The 13,660-nt window shown below is 39.9% G+C and overlaps 1 non-coding gene across 1 annotated transcript; it reads left to right on the forward strand.

Moving 5' to 3' along the window:
- The first annotated feature begins 13,116 nt into the window (after positions 1-13,116).
- On the forward strand, positions 13,117-13,223 carry LOC121438948. Its single transcript, XR_005973138.1, has one exon. It is a non-coding gene; the product is annotated as a U6 spliceosomal RNA (small nuclear RNA).
- Positions 13,224-13,660: the final 437 nt, after the last annotated feature.

Genomic DNA, 13,660 nt, shown 5'->3' on the forward strand with positions numbered 1-13,660 from the left:
AATTCCCCCAAATTGCTATGCCTGGGGAACATGTACCCTGTGTCCAACTTCCACAGAAGCAATGTGGCTCCAAGAGGCTACCCTCTCATTTGTACAGTAAAAAGCTCCCATGCTTTCTTTGGTCTTCTACTTTATATTGGTTTTCTTCATGACAAGACTCCAGAGACCAGAAATAACTGGTCCAGGACCAAATTAAATAAAACTTGAAATCTGTCACTTACCTGATCCCCAATTAGGAGAAGCTTTTTCCAGCTCAAGTCATTCTGCTCAATGGTCCCAGCAACTCTTTTTATGACTGGGATGAACTTGGGCCAGTATTGGCTTGGTGTCACATTTACGAGCTTACTTAAGAATCTTTTGTGCACACTTCGGGAAGGCTTTCTTCTTGGATGGGTTCCAGAACAGGATTCTAGGGGCCCACTGCAGAGTGTTTAAGGCCAAAATGTAAGATGCGTCTCCTGGCTATCCTCTCCCATCTTTCTACCTGGCTATCCTTCCTCATCACGGAGATGTCTCTCAGCCTCCCTAGGTTATTACTTTTCTAACAAGAAATAAGTAATTTTTTTACTTATCAATAAGCCAGGCTCTCTTAGGTAGTATTGCCCAATAATTACAGGGCAGGGATCTGACTACCAGGATATTAAATATTGTAGACTACCTATGATACCTGTGTGTATATATGTGTGTGTGTATGTGTGTGTGTGTGTGTTTGTGTGTGTGTATGAGGTATGTTTATGTGAGGCAATTGTATGTGAGTGTTTGTGACATTTGTTTGTGTTTATATGGGGTATGTTTGTGTATGTGTTTGATATATTTGTTTGTGTTTCTATGGGGTGTGTTATGTTTGTGTGTTTATGTGTGTGCATGTGTGTGTATGAGATATGTTTATGTGAGGTATTTTTGTGTGATATTTGTTTGTGTTTATATGGTGTGAGTGTGTGAGTGTGTGTGTGTGTGTGTTTGCGAGATAAAAAGAGAGATCCTGAGAATATTTTTCTCCACTCACATTTCTCTTGAGTGCAAATATTTCATCCTTGCAAGTAACTTTCTAAAATGTTTTACTTCATCTTTACGCCAACACCCACAAGGTCAAAAGTGAAATTTTTCTCTGTATCTTTGCTAGCTGGTTACACAGCTCTGCTAGAATCCATCTGGCTTTAAAGTGATCTCTTCCACTCACATGATTCCTAAAACACCACATTCTCACTGGACAGTCTTTCGTTTTTCTACCTAAAACTTTCTTGCCTCCATACTACTCTGTGTCTTTTCTGCACAACCTTACATAATTGACATGTACCTCTAATCAAGTCCAATGGAAAGCCAACAGTCTTTTCTCAGTAATTAATGCTCCTAATTCTTTTTTCTGATGCCTGATCAAACTACCTTCAAACACCTGTGTAACTCATCATCTCAAACTTCCATCACCTCTTGTACCCTCCAGATTATGAAATCCCCATTCAGTGAATTTCCATAAAGGTGGTAGAGGCCTGGTCTAGACTATCCAAGTCCCCCAAAATTTTATGTTGTAAATGGAAGAATTTAAGGAGGATAAAAGTCCATCATCCCATGAAAATATAAACATTCCCTATAAACCCTAGAAGCAATAGAGATGGCACCCACATGTCAGGATATAGAAGTCAGTCAGGACTGGCAGGAATAAAGGCATGCCACACAGGGAGAAGAAATCTTAGCCATGAGGACTGGCTCTCATGTCAGCCCTTACATAGGAGCTTTCAGAGACTGACACTGTCATGCATACCAAGAGGGTATTATTTCTCCTTCCACATGGGACTTTTATTGTACTCTGTTCCCTGTTATTTAGACTCACATCCTCATAAAATTATGAGAAAGTTTTTGCTAAGAGGTACCTGGTCTATAAAAGTGTCAGATATGCCAAAGATGGCTGAGATAGGAAATGTGGGCGGGGCTGTGACAAAAAGATAGTGTTTTGTGATATCCCTGCAGGAAAGGTTGGATGGTGTGGCTGACCAGGGAGAAGTTACATAAGCAGCCTGACTCAGAGATGCATTGTAGAACTCTACTTAAGTTGTTCTTTTACCCAGTCCCGTCATTTTGTGGTGTTTTGCTGCGAACTTGCATGTTCTCAGAACTGTTCTATCTGCATAACTCAAGAGGAAGCAATGGCAAGACTAAGCCTGACAGTAAGGGAGGTAGTTTATCCCACTCCACCGAGAAGGCTCCTAGTAGAGAATGGCCTGTGATACCTGAACTCTATATCTTGCTTGGTTTGTGTATATGGGTGAGGAAGGAAAGGGAGGTGAACCCTGTGAGTTATTCTGGTGACTATCTTTTAACAGTTTTTCACTAGGTATCACATGCCTAGAGAACACATTCAGGAAGATGTGACAACCTTGATGTGTCTTATTCCAGGTGATAAAGATATCCTGTCCCACCCTATCCAATTGAGAGCCTGAATTACAACTCTTACTGATTTTATTTTAAGCTTCACACATGTATACAGTATATCTTGACCATACTCATCCCCCATTCCCTCCTTCCATTTCTTCCTCCCTCCTGAGTTTTTTTTATTGTTTTTTAAAGAAATGAGCCAGCAAGTCTTAGTGTAGCTCATATTCACATGTGCTTGGAGTCATCCACTGGAGCATGAACAACTTGTTAAAAAGCCCCAAGGAAAAGTGACTCTCCCTCTGTTGCCATGAACTTGCTGCCATTAGCTCCTCAGATGACGGGGTGGGGCATCCTAGCTTGACTGAGGGATTTACAGCTGCTCAGCTGGGAAGGGGAGTGGTAGATCAGATCACAAGCCTCTCCATGTCTATAGTAGAATTTTGAAATCTCTTGGTCTTGTGGCAATCTCATGTATAACTACAGTTATGAGTTCATGGGATGTATGTAACAACTATGTCATGCCCAGAGGCTAGCATTTTATATCCTCCAGATCTTACAGTCTTTCCATTCCTTGTTCTGTAATGTTCAGTGAGCCTTGTGGGGAGGTGGGGATAGAGGTTCCATCTACTGGTGAGCATTCATGGTTACTTATTGTCATAATTACAAACCATTAATGGATCTCTGCATTAATTAATCCCTATTCCTTTCTGACAAAGAGAAACATAATCTATGGAAATACAATTAATATTTGGAAAGGAGTTTGGAAACATGATACTTTAGTAAAACGCCATCAATAGGTTTCCCCTAGGGCCTATGGCTTCTCTAGCCATGAAGTTTGATTTTATTGACAGCACCAGTCATTCATTTCCTCCTATATATAGGCCTCTTTTAAACTTAGTGAGGTCATCTAGTCCCCAAAAGACAAACACCACCCATTCTTTCTCAAATGAGGGTGTTGGTTTCAAATCTTACACATTGAATGTTTACATTGGAGTGCATGAAAACTAGTATTAGGGCAGTGGATATGAGGGTGAAGGTAAGAAACAGGGATCACAGATAATAACTGAGATTAAGGTAGGCATGGAGATTACTGGGGGCAAAACGATTCATGTAGATAGTGGATGATGCAGGAAATGAAGAGACAGAAGATGAGTAGTCAAAATCAGGATGTAAGAAGAAGTTACAAAGTAGCCTATGCTCTTATAAATCAAATAAAAATAAAATAAAAGAGGATAAAAGAGCATATGTGATGTGAAATCACAGTGGGGCAGGGGAATATTGGGACCTAGGAGGTTTAGAGGGAATTGAGGCAGGGAATGGGGAAAACGAGGAGTGTGAGTCAGGTTAATCAAAACTAAGGATGTAAGAAGAGGCCTTAGGGAACCCCACTTGTTTGCAAGCCAATAAAAGCATTAAAGAAGAGTTAGAAGAATAATATCTCACGTGGACAAAAGCGCTGCTCATGAAAGATATGGCTTATTACCAGGAAATCACAGTGCCAGGCATGGGTTACTCCCTTATAACCTAATGGTGATGGAGCCCTTAGATGTGCTATGTAAGATAAGCCATTGCTATTGTTTTGGTTGCATAGCACAACTAAGCAACAAGATCCTGTGGCTGGAGACACCACGCACCTCACTTCTAGGATATAAAGTCTTCACTGATCATGAAACTCTCTCTGTACCTGCTAGCTTCCATATTTCTCGGAAGTATCGTGCAGGATGTTAAGAGGGACAAGGCGTCGATGGTCTTACCCTGACCTGGACCCTTCGTGCTCCAGCCCTGACTTTCCAGGCAAGATTTTCTCACTGGTACAAGAGGGACAAAACTGCTTATGGTGGTGGCCAAGCACTCTTTCAATAGAACCCTTAAAGCAGGAAATTTTTGTATTATTGTTTTATAAGACTGAAAACAGACACCATGAGAGAATAATGTTGAATGCTCAGGCAAGGTCAAAGGCAGAGTCCAGAATAAGATTAGTGACCTCTACTTTCCACTTATACGTGTGAATTCTTAAACCACACGTGTTACATTGCCCATTGGGAAAGCCTCCACCTGTCTAAATACATATTACCGCACATTGGCATCAATCTCCATTAACATAATATTCGCCATTATGGGACCATTACAACATCATCCCACTCACAAATGTGCCACAGAGCAGAGTGTCACAGACACCTCAGCACACTGAACGTTTAAGTCAAACGGAAAGTTGAAAACACCTTCTGCAGGCAGCCGCTGGCATTACTTCATATTTATATTAGCTTGGCTAATCTGGCCCAGTGAACTTTTTCCCTAAGAAAATGTAATGGGAATATTTAACTTGAAATTTTTATGTAGTAAGCAGCTGTCTAAAGTCTTAATTCCTGTTTGCAGTAGGGTAAGTGGCAAATGCAACCAGGAAGAAAAAAGACCCGTTTCCTGTGTGCTGGGGAGGGTAGCTCGCTGTGGAAAACCCACGGAAAGTCTTTCCAGGAGAGTGTTCCTATATAGGCAACTTAACTGTTGGGACAGAAAAATGGAGTCATGTATTTCTTAATACAATTGCCCATATGAGATTTAAAAAGACATTCTTGCAATCAGGAGACAGTGGTAAAGAAAGAATGTTATATCCAAAGGTCACATAGCAGGAGAAGCCATGACCAAGGACCCCTGTCTGGTTCTAAGGCCAATACATGCACAATGTGCACTTCGTGTTCTTATCTAAGGAACTTGAAAAGAATGAAGGCAGGCAGAAGGGCTATGAAATATCAGGATAACTCACTTACTCCTCCAACCACTTAGATTATCCCTGTGCTGTCTGTGTATCCCTTTAGCAATAGCAGTCTGAATGAACAGTTAGGGGTCAGGTCATGACTTCTGAGCTTTACTGTCAGAGAAATTCAGCCCGGAGTATGAGCAGAGTTTGCATTTATCTCCATTTTCATGTTACTTAAATGGGGTGATCTGCTGGGAAAAAAAACAGTGGGAGACAGTGAGACTTTGTTTGAGTCTGTTTTTGACAGATATCAGACAATCCTTGAGTCCCCTAAATAACTACAACAATTTTCTCCTAATTTTTCACAAAGACTAAAAGTTCTAATTGGGATCAGTTAAGAGTTGTCTATTAGCATCATTCTTTGGGAAATACAACAACTATCTGCAGAGTACATTTTTGTATTAGGTGTTATACCTAATAAAGAGTGTGTAAGACACTATATCCAGACTTTAGTACATACTATATTGTTTCCTTACAGAGACAAAAGCACCAATAGATTTGGTTGTGTGATGTCCTGCAGCCAATCTCCATCTACACCAGGAAACAACTTTATCTTGGTTCATTAGTATTTGTGATATATATGCAAGGTGCTTAAAAATACAGCGATGAAGACAGGAGTCACATTTTTTTTCTGCCTTAAGAACAATGTTTTAGTCTTCTTCCACTAGTTTTCAAATGCCATTTCTTCCTAGAATGAACTGTCTTGGGTATATTCTGCAGAAACTTTTGCCACAATTTAATTCTGTGTGTCGGATTAACTTCACCAATCCTATCACTCGTCTTTGTGACTTCCATGGCATATTCTAGTGCTTTGATAAATTATTTGATCTTAGCAAAACAAATCTCTTGGTATTTTCATAAATTAAAAACTGGTAGTAATTTCTTACCAGCTTTAAACAGAACTCTTGCACTTTCAGTATTATGTTTGAAGGATGTGCAATTTTCCCTCTTTTTTAAACTTTTGAGATTTTAATATAATGACTTTTTAAAGTAAGTTTTTATTCCATTGGAAAGCAACCATAATTACATATGGGGAGAGAGTGCAGAGTCTTACCATAACAATAAAATCAACATGTGATTATCATACAAGCTGTCTTTCTCTGAATTGGCACACACTTAGAGATGAAAGACATTGCTAGCCCTAAAAATCAGAGTCTCAAACTAACAGGAAGCAGATGTGAAAAACACCTTCTTGAGAATTATCTCAGGGATCCAGAGCTATAAGTTCCCAAGATTTAGATTTTTTCCACAATGGCTACTAAGGCCCCTGGTAGCAGCCAACATTCAGAAAAGTCTATTCTTTATTAGACAAGGATCTCTACCTTGGACACCAATTTTCTCACCTTGGCTTTTGAGATGGAAGGATGCTTCAGATTAAAACCCAGAGCATGATATGGAGATTGTCCATATCATTAACCGCCACTTGTGGTTCTTAAACATCTATGACATAGATTATCAAAATGACCAGCCTAAAAAAGAATTTTGCAAGACTTCAGCATGCTCTTTGAGTTGAGACTGACTACTTTACTGCTGTGTTTTCTCTAACCATACCTTGCCTGAGGCCCTCCTGTGTTGCCACTTACTGTGAAAGATTATATTTCCATGGGCATTGGTGGGTGGGCAGAATGCCATTGATTCTCAGGTCAGAAGAATGATTGCGTTTTCATCGACTGGTAAGATTTTAACAGAGCATTAAGAAAAAAAAAGGATGTTTTTTTAAATAAAGGGAATGATTCACTTCTATATCTTATTTTCCTTTTGGGTGTAATTGTACTGAATTTGAGTAGATTGTGTAGAAATTAGGCTCTAAAGTGAAAAGTAACAACATGCCCAAGATTAATCAACACATCTAGAGAGGACCCAGATCCTACAGCATAATCCTGCATGTGGTATGTTGGGGAATCAAATTCTGATCATTGCTAAAACTTTATTCTACTTGAAACATTTTCTCTGTAGTTTTTCTGTATTTGTAAGTGTTTTGCTTGCTTTGGTGTGTGTGCTCCTATGTGCATGTATACACACAGGTCTTTGAAGGTGCTGATGGAAGCAAGAGAGCTTTAAGAGCACCTCAGGAACCATCTACTTGATTGTTTTGGTTTTATGTTTGTTTGGTTTGGTTTTTCAAGACAGGGTTTCTTTGTGAAACAGCTCTGGCTATCCTAAAACTTGCTTTGTAGATCAGGCTAGCCTCAAACTCAGAGGTCCACCTGCCTCTGTTTCCTAAGTGCTAGGATTAAAGGCGTGTGCCACCACCACCCGGCTCCACTTGGTTTTGAAATAGAATGACCATTGAGCATTTGAGATCTGCTTACCTTCACCTCCTCATCACTAGGACTACAAACATTCACCATCATGCCCAGATCTTTCCATGTGAATTCTAGGGGTTGAGCTCAGGTCCTCACATTTACACAGCAAGCCCTTTACTGACTGAGCGCCATCTCACTGGCCCCCAGTTGTTCTGTTTTACAGAGGATTCATGCAATGTTACCAACATTCAACAAACAAGAATCCACTTATATAAACCATGTCTGCCTCTCATTCTTCAGCAAAGGAATATGATACAAATTGGCACATGAAGTATTTAATGTTCCCCAGTGGGGGAAAAAAAAAGACCTATCACTCTTGCCTGGAGAGTTTCTTGGCTACCTGCAGCTAAATGCATAGAAGATTTTCTAGTTTCAAGGTATAAAACTGAAGCCAAGGTCATGGCTCAAGCCTTTAGGCCTAATGTTTGGGGCCTGAAGCAAAAGGATCGTCATGAGTTTGAGGCTAACCTCAATATAATGTAATGAATTCTAGGTCAACCTGGGCTATAGAGTGAGACACATTTCAAAGAGAAGCAAATAACAATAGGTCTACATTCATCTCATAGTCTTCTTGATAGCAACTCTGCATCTAATCCTGCTCGTTCACACTAAAGAGAAAAGACAAATCCTCCAAACAGTATAGACTGGTTTCAGTTCTATCCTGGAGGGGAAGGCAGGCATGCACAAACACACGATCCCAGGTTGATACAGTAAGCAGTACACAGAGATATGTACAATGTCCTGGGAAAGAGGAGGAAGAGCCATTATCATTCTTTAAGCCATGGGTCTCAAGATACAAAATGTCTGCAGTTTCTTCCCTGAAATGCATTTTCTCAAAAGAAGAACAAATTAGATAATGAGAAGGAAGAAATGGAGAGTAAGAGAGAGGAAAATGGAGGGAGAAACAAAGGAGAGAGAGGGGTAAAGGGAGTGAGGAGCTGAGAAAAAAGAGGTAGACAGGCAGAGGGTAAGGGAGGGAGGGAGGGAGGGAGGGGAGAGAGGGAGAGAGGGAGAGAGGGAGAGAGGGAGAGAGGGAGAGAGAGAGAGAGAGAGAGAGAGAGAGAGAGAGAGAGAGACTCATACAGAATATACAAGTAAAAAATGCCCAGAAATCTGTCTATGGAACCATGGAACGTTGAGTGTGGTTTTAGATGAGTGATGTGGGATTTTCCTCTGTATGCTCTAATTACCATTAATGAATAAAGAACTGCTTTGAGCCTATAGCAGAGCAGGGCAGGGTGGAGCAGAGCTAGGCGGGAAGGACTGGGCTGAATGCTGGAGATAGCCCCCACCGAAACTTTAGCCAGTAAGCCACAGCAACATGGCCATACACAGTTTAATAGAAACAGGTTAAATTAATATGTAAGAGTTAGCCAAAAAGAAGCTAGAGCAAATGGGCCAAGCCCATGATTTAATTAATACAGTTTCTGTATGATTATTTTTGGGGATAAGTGGCCAGGGACAAACAAGCAGCCTGTTGCTACAGATGAATTACTTTTTGGCCATCTGTAAAATTCAATAAAATAGCCTACTCCAGCTCCTTACACAATTCTTTGAAATGTTGAGAACCTCAGGCAGAAGCTCTAAGGAAAATATTGATTGGGAAAATCTGAGGATAGCCACTAAGCTGCACTAAGGTCCTTTTTAACCAGACAGGCCTGTGTGTGAACAATGGCAACCTCTCTGTGTGGAAATATTTCAGTGAGAAAAATAAGAATGTCACTATTACAAAGTAAATAAACAACTGAGCAAACATACGTAGGCTAAACTGTATCCATATGGAAGAGAGGGCAACATAATATGGCTCATACAGAGTCTACCACTATAGGTCAGAAGACCTGGGTGTCAGTCCAGTTCGTAACATCTTAGAATCTATATTATCTGGTCAAGTTCCATCATTTCACCTTCTAATCAATCTTATAAATCCAATAGACTGGCACATAGTAGGTGATAAATAAAATGGGGAACAATGATAGAGAATATTGAACCAGGCAATGGATGTACATATTTTTTTGTGATTCTTGAGACATTACGTGAAGGGATGATTGATGTTTTTACTGTTGGAGTGGGTGATGAACATTTTTACCAATAATGTTCTATATAACTCACTATAAATCCTTAAAGACAATTATTCAACAGGACCTCTGAGGCAGAGGTTGAACATTGACTTTGGGTTGAACATTGGTTCTCTAGGACAGACTTGACCAGCTAGTGTGCTCAGCAACAGAATGGACACTCCACGGAATCCATTTACTTATAGGTGCACATGCACCACCTCTCTGCATGAAGATGCAACATTTGGTTATCAATGGGGTAGTAATGCTGGTGCAACTTTACATGAAACACTAAAGAAATAAAATATTTCTTGTTGCCTGTTTAATTTTATTTTATTTTTCCACCAACCAATTCATCTGAGCCAAAAGGAAGGCAAGAATTTTCCACCTTGCTGCTTAACTGGCAGTCTGACACTTGGCCCTTTGCACCTCTCTGAAGTTTGGCCACAATGACTGGCCTTATTCATGCCAGGCAGCATTAGCGCTTTGTTAACACTATGCGGTGGCACACAGCATAAAGTCTCTCTGTGGTTACCATGTGACTTCATGCAGCTGACATCTGAGCAAGGAACTTGCCAGAGAAGGTCTGGGCAGTTCTTTATGCGCAAATGGGTGAGGGGAACAAGAAGAGTCTGGCTTCCTATATGGTTTAGGGAGAGATTGGTGGGTTGGTATGGATGTCTTCTCCATGGCAGACGCTGCAAGGACAACAGGGCTATAGACCAGTTCAAATATCAATAGAGTAAGTGGAACGGGGCATGTGCTATTGATGGATGAGAAAAGCAAGTTTTCAAAATAATGGGACCACCTTTCAAAACCTCTACCTGTCCCCCAGTCTTACTTTGCAAATATTTCTCTAAAATCTTTCACAGTCTAACAAACAGCAGCCATGTCAGGAAGTGTTGAAAAAAGAAAACTGAATTGCATGACTCTGGGAGATTCTGCCTGGGGCAAATTGTTGTTCTTCATGCCTTACCCGCTGTTCCTCTTAAGACAGTCTGTGGGTCTCTGAGAGTTTTGCACCTGTTATCCACAAACCAGAAAAGAAAGGCAAATGCTCTCTGTGAGTGTGGAATTTCATATGCAACTGAGTGAATAACGCTGATAATTTGTGTTCGCTACAATGAAAGAAAACCCAGCTACCTCACAGAAACTGTTTATTATGTCCAATGTCTCCAAAGAAGTTTCCAGAACTCCACAGGAGCTCCCACCGGCTGTTCACATGCATCTTGTGATATCTGCTCTGTCTACTGAAAGCTCTTTCCATGCTGGAAACTACTTTCTCAGAGTAGAGCCAGGGGCATGCTGCTTCCTTTATTCTCTCTGGGTTTAACAACAGTAACAACAAATCCTGAAAACTATGCTTTCCCAAAATGGCATCAGACCCTGGTGAATCAGGGAAGGAGTGACTCTTCCCTGGGGAATCTCTCTTGTAGTTTTGGCTTGATGTACCTAAAGAGGGATGGGAATCTTGATAATGTTTCCCTCCATTCTCTCAAGTAAGCTTTCTAAACTCCTCATTGACATGAAGACTATATCGTGACTATGGACAGGTTAGGGTGTGCAATTTCTTGTTGTGTGTATTGCAGGGTGATTGACAGCATCTCATTTCTACTATTCTGAGATACTTCCTACTGTACACTTTCTACAGCAGACACAACTGTAAATGCCCCTAGATTGCAGTAGATTGTCTTCTGGAGGACACAAGCATTCCAGCTCAATAACCACCTAACTGAAAAGATATCACTAACAGCCTGTTCTCAGGAACGTGGTAACAAGATGTGCAGACTGTCTTATGACAGATTTTCATATGTGCTTAATGACCTTGGAGAGCCCGAAGCCACTTAATGAAAGTAGCACCTTTATCAGAAGCAAAACGGCCATCAACTGGCTTATCAGACTTCTGTAGATGGAATCTATCATAACCCCAGATCACAAGTACTTGGCCCAAATCAGTAGCAGTATCAGGTGTAAAGTGTCCTATTCACTGGAATTCTGGGCCAGCACACTCACTCCCTTTGGGTGACAGAATGGTTGTCTAAGAGGCAGAAGGGTTATTCTCCATCCCTCATGTGATGAATTTCTAAGCTCAAAATATATAGCTATAAACTCCAGCACCTTAGAAGCCAGTGTCTGTATGCATAAGCTCACACAATTTGCAGAACTAACCCAAAGGTGATGTCATGAGCCAAGGTACATATTCAACACCTCGCTTCCTGTGGTAGGATTTACACTTTCTTGGAGAATGTTGAGTTGGCAAAGCATGCTGAAATGGAGCAACAGAGACCCAGGGCAGGCACAAACTCTTCTTTAAGAGTAAAACCCATTCCTGTGTGGTTTGCCATCAGCCAAAATGCAAATGCTTCAGCACTTTTTTGTGCAGTGCAAAATCATTTAGCCAAGTATGAGTGAAGGACCCTTTAAACAGAATGAGAGAAAATGACTATAACAGCAAAAAAAAGTGGCTAAGGAGCTTTAGCTAGTGGCAAAGTGGGAATCTGGCAAGCAGACTGCCAAAGGAAACTAAATAGTAAGTCTACTGATTGACTAGGATGACCCAATATTAGCAAACAAGAGACTCAAGCTCATGTCTTTGACTAGGGACGCCTTAAAATACTCAGAATAAAGATTCTATTTTCTGGTTTTCTTCCAGAAAAAAAAAGGCCTTTCCTAAGGAAAAAGAAAAAAGATTATACTCAAAATAACTAAGGAAAATCAAATTTGTATATGCAGACAATTATTTGTATTGTTTTCTGTATTAAATTTATGATGTATTCACTTATTGGTGCTAAATTCTTAAGTCTATTAAATTTACATTAAGCTTGCTTGCAATCATAGAGACCCCCATTGTTCTTTCAGAAATTGAAAATGTGGAGTGATGTAACCTAAATCTTCAGAAGTTACTAAGTTCCACCAGAGTTATCTTCTTAAACTCAGCCTCGGGAGTACATTTCGTTTATTAATATCTGGGAAGACTTCATTCTTTTTTCAGTTAAAGGGCAAATCATAGCATCACCAAAACAAATAAACAAACAAAAACAAAAGCAAAGAAAAATCATTTAACCTAACACTTGCAAAATCCAAGGATTTTGTTTGGTTTGGTTTGGGTTTGGGGGTTTTTCGAGACAAGGTATTCTATTTTTGTGACAATGTGATCTGCCCATTCCCCAAAACTAAAAAAAAAAAAAAAAAAAAAAAAAAAAGATAAGAAAAATCTTGTAGTGTAGTACGTCTTTTGCAAATCTATGGCTAATCCATATCTAATCCAAAGATTAGCATCTATGCAACTGGGTTGGACGAAACACATTCTTCTTGGTTATGTGACTGACCTCTGTCATAAATCCCACCAACGAGAGTTATGCAAAACCATGAATCTAAAGCGGAACACACCTTACTGCAGACTACATCATGGAGATGTGACATTGCCTTCTGTTACTTTAATCTTAATAAAAATGACAATGTTATGTCTAAGAGAAGAGGCAGTGCTGCTCAGGTCTACAGCATAGCAGATAGTCTTGTCTGTACCCAACGCATCTTATTTCTGTCCCCCCACCCTCTCTTTCATCAGAACCTTAACAGAGAAAAATGAATACGCATCAGAAAACCTCTTTTCAAATTTAAATGAGTTGTGCTTGCTTCTGGTAGCACATATACTAAAATTGGAACAATACAAGGAATATTAGCATAGCTCCTGTCAAACATGACACACAAATTTATAAAGCATTTCATATTTTTAAAAAAATATTTAAATTAGTCAAAAGTTAAAATTTCATTTTAAAATATAATGCCTGGGCTGGATTCTTGACTGAGTTGTGTGATATAGTCCAATGTTGAGTGTTACTGGCAAAGTCTTACTGAGTGAGATCTTTCAAGACTACAGAATATGGTCAAACATAGTCTCCATTCTTTCACTATGCCATGTAATCAATATGGTTTTCTATCAACAATCTCCTATCTTTCAACTTCTTTGAATAATTCTTGTCAAGATTGGAGCTGGCCATCAACTCCAGTAAGTATTCATTGTTAGCCTCCTCCAAAATAATGAGAGTTTTTTTCTTTCTGCTACATTAGTAATGTCTCTGTCACATTGCTCACTGTTCCATACTGGATTATCATACCTGAGTATTTCAGTCTTCTGTTTTTATCCATAACTCATTCCATGGAAGCACTTT

This window comes from Microtus oregoni, unplaced genomic scaffold, assembly GCF_018167655.1.
Source record: "Microtus oregoni isolate MIOR12 unplaced genomic scaffold, Mior012 000058F_ref0000040, whole genome shotgun sequence".
NCBI lineage: Eukaryota > Metazoa > Chordata > Mammalia > Rodentia > Cricetidae > Microtus > Microtus oregoni.